Raw genomic sequence first — 9,365 nt, forward strand, 5'->3', positions numbered from 1 at the left:
TGAAAACGTTGTAAAGACGCATCCGCTCTCTGTAAAATATAGACAGTAATGCACATAGCTTTAAAGTATATAAGATATAAATATATATATATATATATATATATATATACATATACTAAATTTTATAATTATAAAACATAATATGGTGGTAAATAAGAGTAAACGAATACGGTATAATAAATAATATTTGCAGTAAGGCAATATTTGCTTTACGTGGCAGCCTTGGCCTACAATTATTATTATACTTTTCATTATTCTTTGATTTATATTTTTCAAGGTAAAAATTCTATTTCAAAGAGCAATTCTCCAGTAAAATATAAATAGAAAGTGAAGAAAGCGATTGGTTTGATTGAGACTCAAAGTAACCTACAACTACAATCGTCGAAAAAGGGGAAACTTTACGTCGATACCGTGGCGCAATTAGACATCTACGAGGTACACACTCAAGCTACATAAATCACATTGCCGTCGTTAGAAAAAGAAGAAAAGAGAAAAAAAGTCAGCCCTTATCCTCTATCTCTCCGTCACTGCAACGACAAAGTACGCAAGAAAAGGATCGGAAAAGGCCGCGATAAAAGAGCTCGAAAGCTCGATGGTTGAAGATTGGGGGGGGGGGGGGGGCAAAAGAGGAGCCCTGCCCGGCTGCCCCTCGACATCCGGCGATTCGACAGACGGAGCCACTGGGAAATGTGTCGAAGCGACGGTCGTCGTCGTCGTGGGTAACGGCAGCAGTCGGCCGAGCAGTTAAAAGGACGCAGTGCCAGGAAGGAAACGAGCCTCGCCAGGAGCGACTAAGTGAGTTAACGCGCCCCGGCTCTTGGAAAGAGTAGTAAAGGACATCGCACTCGACGCGAAGGGACTCGAGGAAGGAGAAAAGGCTTTCACGGGACGACTGAACCCCCCCCCCCCTACCCGCTGAGAACACGAGGGACAATAACTGCGCGAGGACGACTGCGTTTTGGCCCCAACGACCCGCTCCTGTGCACTTGACAACCCAAACGAGTATATGCGAACCCACGGCCCTGTTTTCAACCCGGTGACTACCGTATCAAAAACCCACCCACGCTGGCTCGTTGTACTTATTTATCCTCGACTACGACCCGCGCCTACGTCGGCTAAAAACCGACCCTAGAGGGAAAATGCGTGAGAGCTTGGCTGCTTCTGCTTGACTAGTAAAGCTTCGCACTGTCCCTTCTCCGTTTTTCCTCTCCTCAATCTTATTTCGTATACCCGCCTCGATGTCGATATACGTGCGTGCGTGTGTGTGCCTAAACGCGTATTGGTCGTTGTAGTAAATTTAAGCGTGTAAACGAGATGTATCTTGGATGCAAAAGATCGAACAATACTTTTATATTTTGCTGCTTTACTTCCTTATGTTCAATCGACCCGATCCTTCGAATAGCCAATAGTGACATCGAGTATTTCATTAATACACGATCACTATCTATATCTTTATTTATGTATATATCTTTATTTTTAGAGGGAGTGTACGCTACAAGGATACAAAAGTCGTTCACTTATTTAAGAGTGATAAAAAAATAATGAAAATCGTTAAAACGATGCTCTGGCTTAGAACCAACGCCTACTGCATACTCTAAACGAACTGGAAACCGGCGAGAATAGAAAACTAAAAGCAGCACACTCATTGCAGTGCATTACACTACATTTTAAATCTTATGACTATTTATATCGTATAAGCTCCAATTGAATAATAAGTATTGCAAAGCAATCCCCTCAATAGCCTCAAGACGTGTATGCATAGTTAATACGAGAATGTATTTATTTACACGCGCATTGTCTGGTCCATATATAAAGCTATTGCTTACCAATTGCTGAGAGCATGTTTTCCTTATTGTTTTACTCGCTAAAGGTTTTGAAAATTATATCGCTCAATGAATTTATTATAGTGCACTTTAATAATATAAGTACACATATATTAAAAAATGGAATGTTAAGTATGGAATGGAATAAAAAGTATGACAAAAATCATTTATCAAGTATAATGAATGTGACATAAATGAATGTGTTTTTTTTTTTTTTTTTTTTTTTTTTTTTTTTTTTTTTTTTTAATTAACTTCCAAGGCAACATTATCATTTAATTATCGGCAAATATCTACAATTATTTGTATAATCGATAGAGCATTTAAAATTATAAATAACTTTAAAATTTGAAGAGTTCAGGTGGCTCACATTTGACATACGTTACATCAAAGAATGACAAAATAATAAATTTGAAGAGATATATTAATATAAATTAACAATTCCGAAACGGCTTAAAGAATGTGTAGAATTTTGCAAAGCCATTCATTAGCTTAGACGACAAATTTCCAATGAAATGTCATTGTATCTAATAATTAAGATTATTAAAAAAAAGAATATTTCATCAAGATTTTTTTTCAATCTTTTGTTTTAAAATATGATATTTAAAAAATAATAAAATCAGATGGATGTTTCTATATATACTAATATATATTAATATAAGTCAAGTAATGTTATGCATTCTAAAATTATTAAAAAATTTATTTTTAAAAACTTATTTTGTCTCGGATATTTAAATAGTCGATTAATTAATTAATACATCTATATGCCAATATTGTAATATTGTATAAACGTTGTAATAAATTTGTGTGTGTGTGCGTGTGTGTTTGTGTATTTATACCAAAAATAATAATTATCAGTCATAAAATTTGAAACATATATAATATATATAATAAAGTATAAATATACTTAAGAAATTAGACGAATAGTAAGTAATGTTAATAATTTAACAGAATTAAATCTATACACGTATGCACGTATGAAGGTTAGGACATGTGTTAGGGATCGATTATACACGCACATTGCATGTAATTAGCATTAATGTTCCAATATCCAAAATATCCTAAATATTCTAATAAAAATACTGATAAAATAGATCATCAAGTACTTTAATGTTGTTGATTCTCGTCATATCATTTATGCGTGCGCGCGCACGCGCACGCACACAAGAATTCGATGCCAATTTATGTAGCGTGGAGCTTCAACGGCACGATGCTCCCTTCAATAATTTCCTCCTTTTGTAAAGAGACCGTTGAACGTAAAAAAAACAGTAACAGTACGTAAAGAGGTTGAACAAGTAAAAGAAAGGAAAAATAACAATAATAGGTTAGCTGAAAGAGGATAAGAGACAAAACTAAGGTTGGCGCCTAATAAAATTATGAGTCGGTGCTAACAAGTACAAAAAAAAAAAAATAAAAGAAGAAAAAACCTTCAGAAAGGCGGCCCACGTTTTTCAAAAGCAGCTACAGCAGCCAGTCTCGTGACAGACAAACTGAGAGCGAAAAATAAGAGAAAGAGAAAGAAAAATGTTTCAAGTATACAAGAAGTAAAAGAAAAAATGGCAAGGGGAATGTATAAGACAATGAAAAATAGCATAAAGAGAAGATATACGGAGATACTGTAAATTTTTTAAAAACATCCGGTTAAAATAATTGGTTTTATTTTTATTTCTATGCTAAACTACTTATCACTATTATTTCTCTCGAGGTAAGAACATAGTTACAAATTATACAATATCCGAAATAAGCCAATAATTTATTATGCAAAACTAAACTATAAAGATCCGAATCTTTATATAATATTCAATAAAACGATAATGAGTTGTAACATCGAATATCACAATAATCGATCATTTTTAATTTCCATACTCAATATTTTAATTGAATATTATTTTGTATGAATGTAACTCTAATTATTATTTATGATTTTTTTTTGTCTTTTAGCTATTCTTTTCAAGTCTATTATAAAATATTGGATATTGTTATTCGATGTAAATGAAACAATTCTTGTTGATTTTATTCAGACGTGGAAATAATATTACGCTTTGCGGCAACAGATATTTCAAATTAATTCTTTCGAAGGATTAAAAATAGTTTTTGACACAAACGGGCTCAAGTATTTGTTATAATTCGTATTTAACTAAAATTGACATTAACACAAATACATTTCTGCACTAGAAATATAAGGTAATTTTTTTTTTTTTTTTTTTTTTTTTTTTTTTTTTTAGAACCAGGCTTCCAAAAGCCCATTTGTTACATTAAAGCATTTAATTTCCATCTCACATTATTTAAGATTAATTCAAATATAAAAAAATAAAATTATTGATAAGATATTATTGTGTATTGAGTGTTAAAAGCATTAAACGTAATTTTAAACAACAATACGTAATCTCGTTAAAATTAATACCGACACTTAACTATCCTACCTGTTAATTAAAACAGAATAAAATAAAAAAAATTAAAAAAACGGAAGTATAAGTTTCGCAAACGTCAAGGTATTCTAAGACATTTTAATATCAGCCACTTTAATATTTATAATTTAATATGCAAAATTAATTATAATATTTTCATTATATAATATTATATAATAAGAAAAGAAGAAATAATTACGATGCAAAATAAGAGCACAGCTAGAAATTTTCAGAGAGATGTGAAATTATTAGAAATCATAAGTAGATACACGTAGTGAGAGTAAACAACTATAAACAACGTACGAGGAATTTAATTTTCGGCGCGACGTAAACATAACAATAATCCATTTATAACAATTTCATAACGTTCAAGTACTTCAGCATTCGCTTATAAAATAACTAACTACTAACGCTCATTTCGCACTTTATTTCCTAAAATATTGACCATTTCAATTTTTAATTCTACCAACAAATTGAGCTTGATTATCCGTTCAGCTCTAAATTAGCTAAATTTGACGGACAATGACGAATTAAGAAGTTAGGATTAATTAATGACATAAGTAATGGCCATTGCTAGCATAAACATTGCCCTCATCGTGTGTCCACATGATGAAATTATGTGAAGCGATAATAAACTATTAGACTATGGCCGAAAGAAGAATTAAATTATTAACATTCCATGTTGCGTTGGGAAAAATAAATGGACTCGGAATATGGAAGAAGTTGGGAAGGCATTAGCTACATTGACGCGGAAAAGCTTGGCTAGGTGGATGGTGGGGGGGGGGGAGGGGGAGGGGAGGCTGCGCGCGGGATGTCTCGGCAAGTTATCTGGACGCCAAGAACTTATAGTTGGTAAATTGCGCCCCTTCCACCCCGAATCCCTCATTCACCATACAGCCTACAGACCCTAATTGAACACTATCCAATATTTTTCCTTGCGAAAAACAGCCGCATCAAGCACAGGCCGCGCCACATTTTCGATGGCTTTCGCTTCCCCTGCCCGACCTCGGCTGCCACCCCGCAAAAGGTCGAAGATCGCGTTCGAAGCGGCAGGGAAGGAACGAGGCAGTCAGGTCTGCCAGCCGGTGTGAACGAACTTTACGATTACGTGCCCGAAAGTTAGGTAGCCAGACGCATATTCGGGGTGCGTGCATGAGAAACCGACGACTAGCCTCGCTTCGCCTTCATACGCCCACACGTAAGCGCCCGAGCTCGCGCGCGTGTGTAAAAAAATTTATGCCCGCTCGTCGTAGGTGGGTGGGTGGGTGGGTGGATGGGTGCGTGCGTGCATGCGTGGCTGCGTGCGCGCGTAAACGTTGCGAGAATGCGAGAGACTCCTCCACGGTGCTGTATAAGAGAAGCACAAGAAAAACAGAGAGAAGACAAAAGAGGGTGCGAGAAAGAGTGAGAGAGAAACGAAAAAGAGAGAGGGAAATGGAGAGAGAGAGAGAGAGAGAGAGAGAGAGAGAGAGAGAGAGAGAGAGAGGAGAGAGAGGGAGGTAGGCGGGCGAGAGGGGTAAACGTTGCGAGAATGCGAGAGACTCCTCCACGGTGCTGTATAAGAGAAGCACAAGAAAAACAGAGAGAAGACAAAAGAGGGTGCGAGAAAGAGTGAGAGAGAAACGAAAAAGAGAGAGGGAAATGGAGAGAGAGAGAGAGAGAGAGAGAGAGAGAGAGAGAGAGAGAGAGAGAGAGAGAGGAGAGAGAGGTAGGGAGGCGCCCGAGAGTAGGAGATATTCGTCTGGGAGGGTGGGCTGCGTCTGGTGGCGCGACTTGACCTCGGTTGACCCGAAAGCCAAACCGAGTACGAGCGAGAGAGAACGGCAGATTCTTCTATCCTCTCCCTCAATCTCTCCCTCTCACACACACACACACACACACACACACACACTCACTCACTCACTCACTCACTCACTCACTCACTCACTCACTCTCTCCTCCGAGCCGCGCCGAATAACCTCCGCGCGTCGCCCGAACGCTCAGCCACCGTTCCAACCCCACCAGCCACCCCCTTGCTTCTCTCCAGTCGGCGTCTTGCCATCCCGTCCACCCTGGGTAATTATTGATGTGTCTGCCGCTGCCGCTGCTACTACTGCTGCTGCTGCTGCTGCTTCTACTGCTACTGCCGCCGCCGCCAATACCATCATCCTCACAGGCGACTACTTCCTTTCCGAATGCGAGAGAAAGAGAGAGACACAGAGTGTCCGTGTGTGTTTGTATGCGTGTGCGTAAGTGAGAGCGCGCGCGCGCGTCTGTGCGTGAGAGAGTGAGAGACGGAGGGCAGGGGTCAGGTAGACTGAGAATAGCAGAGAAATGCAAGAGGATGGCAAAAAATGAAGAATAAGGGATAAAGGGGAAGAGGACATTGATTATACAATGAGCCAAAATTAAGGATATTTCATTTATAAAGAAATTGAAGTACGCGTTTAAATACGTAATGGAAAAGTGGTAAGCGATTAAGATAATCGATCGATAGATAATACTAAGCTACCCAATCAATATCTCATGATATGATTCATATTGCTGATTTATCATTCAATGTTCTTTCTCCACTTGCTTATTTGAGTCATCCAAAAATATGATTAGATGAGCTTTCTTAATTGCATATGCATACTTACGTACACGCATTAAAAGTGCATCTACACGTTTAATTATAAATTTGCCGAATTATTAAATGCGAACGTTTACATTTGCTAAAATTTTTAAAAAAAAATTTAATCTTTCAATATTGTATGCATATATATTTAATCGTTAAATTGTAGAAATTGATTGTAAAAGTAAAAGATACATAGAAGCGTTTGACTTTAAACTTGGGTATTTCTATAATGGGCGAATCAATTTGGATTCAGCACAGCTCATTATTTAGCCTTATCTATTTGGAGCGTTGCGCAATCCTTCTAGCTTATTTCGTTTGGAGGACGAAAGGTAAAGTAAAATACGAAGGCATCGTGTAAACATTTTAAGAACTAAAAATCTAAAAATCAACCTATTTCATGTTTACATTTATAATCGAAAGTATTTTAAGGATTTACATAATTTAGAGCGCTCATTAAGTAATTAATTATTTATAAAATCCCTCGAATAAACGTTATACAATAGTAATAATAATGGTTATAATAATAATAAATAGAACTTTTTTTTTTTTTTTTTTTTAATGACTTTGATTTCGTTCTGTTTAAGGAATTTCGTTCAAATGATACAAAGGTATTTCACATTTATTAAGTAATTGGCGCTTAATATGGCTACCCGCAGCTGAAAGTTTTAGAGTCTTAATCACTTATAATACGAGTAATTATGTTAACGAATAAATGCGCCCGCTTGTTATTTTATTAATTACTTTCTAAAGACTATTGTTTAATTTTTATGAAAACTATATAATTCTTTTCCAAGTGGAACAATCCGCTATAAATGCATTTCAAAATTAAAATTATAATATACACGTTAATACTGATAATTACAGCATTTGTAAATAGAGGAGACATTTATCATGAAATCGAGAACTTTGAACGATTGTAAGAATTAAATTTTATGACTTTAATGACTTCTGCTTGTAGGGCAGAGAGAATAATAAAAAGCAATTGGAGTCGAAACTTCAAAATAAATAAAATATATTTACAAACAAGACCAAACATATTAAATGCATCCAGAGTTAATATTGTTGAGACGTTAACATCAATATCATTTTAACACTAGTATATAAGTCTGCCCAAGTTTCTTTTACATTGAATATCAAAATTTTCAATTGGAATATTTTCAACCTACACTGACATCCGCCAATTTTCGCAACTATCGATAGCCATCAATATGATCGATACAATGAAATATTGATTATTGAATCGTTGAGCGTCGTTACATATCAAAACTACAAATGCTAATTAAAATAATATTCCCGAAATTATGACTCGAGAGTTCGACTAGTCTTCACAATTTATATCACGCGTAAAATAATTATACCATCATTTTTTTAATTCCTGACTGTCCTTTAATAGACACTTGATGCAAATGCGACGAATAGGCGCTTTAATAGATCAATAGTGCGCGCGTTGGCTTTGCTTTTCCGACGCGAAAGTTTCAAGGCGTCAAAGAAAGCGGTTAAATATTTTTTTTTTATACCGTTTACGGAATTAATATTCAATCGATATTTCTTCGGTGATGTATCAGCTAATAATACTCGTGTCAAATTACATAATATCTCGACTAATGTAATCTTTTGAATGGTAAATCGTCGAAACATTCTATTAATATTTTACCATCAGCGCTAATGCCATTAACTCGTCCCTTAAGCCACTATTTAACAATTAACGCGCCAATTGCCATTATATACGATTGTAAAGCAAATTATTATTGGGAAATCTTGACAGGCGACTGTGCTTTGAAGCCGAAAATGTCAGCCGAACGACTCGGATGCTTCGTTCGGTGTTCGACTTTGCCGTAGCGAGCGCTCTTCGGCTTATCGACAGTCAACGTCATCTTGCCTGGCCCAAATATTATTAGCCTACAATGTATGACTAATGACGTAACGCGCGGCGAAGGGGAAGCGACGAACGCATCGTACGAACCAGCTGCACGTAAAATCTACGCCAAACGAGGGAAAAAAATCCGGGGCGTCGAGTCCTGGGGTAAAAATGTATGCGTCGAGGATAAGTCGAGGAGAACCATCGATGCGCTCGATCTGCATTATGGGCCGAGACGGTCGTCGATTTATTTCTCATTAACGCCCCGGAAGCAGCCTACGTCAGTCTTCATCAACCCGGCGTAGCTCCGAAGTAACGGTGCTCGCGCATCGTCGACGTCGACGTCGACGACGAGCAACTTCCAAGTTCCCGAGCTATTATAGCGTCGAAAAGGCATGACGCCAGCGTACACTGATAGACTTCGCCGTCGCGGCAGTGGTTGACGTTTTGGTAGGATGGGATGAGTGGGAGGGGTGAGCGGGGGATTGGGAAAGGAAGGGGGAGTCCAGGAGGCGACGAAGAAGCCGGAGTGCAAGTAGTTATCGATCATAGTCCGAGAATGGGTATCCTCGTTAAGGAACTTCACGACACGCGGAGGACTCTCGCACCTCTTTGCCGCGAGTTAAAGTAGCTTTGCAACTTACAACTTGTCACTTTGGGGACGGCGACGAACGTGCGCGGGG

This window comes from Ceratosolen solmsi, unplaced genomic scaffold, assembly GCF_000503995.2.
Source record: "Ceratosolen solmsi marchali unplaced genomic scaffold, CerSol_1.0 scaffold61, whole genome shotgun sequence".
Lineage (NCBI taxonomy): Eukaryota > Metazoa > Arthropoda > Insecta > Hymenoptera > Agaonidae > Ceratosolen > Ceratosolen solmsi.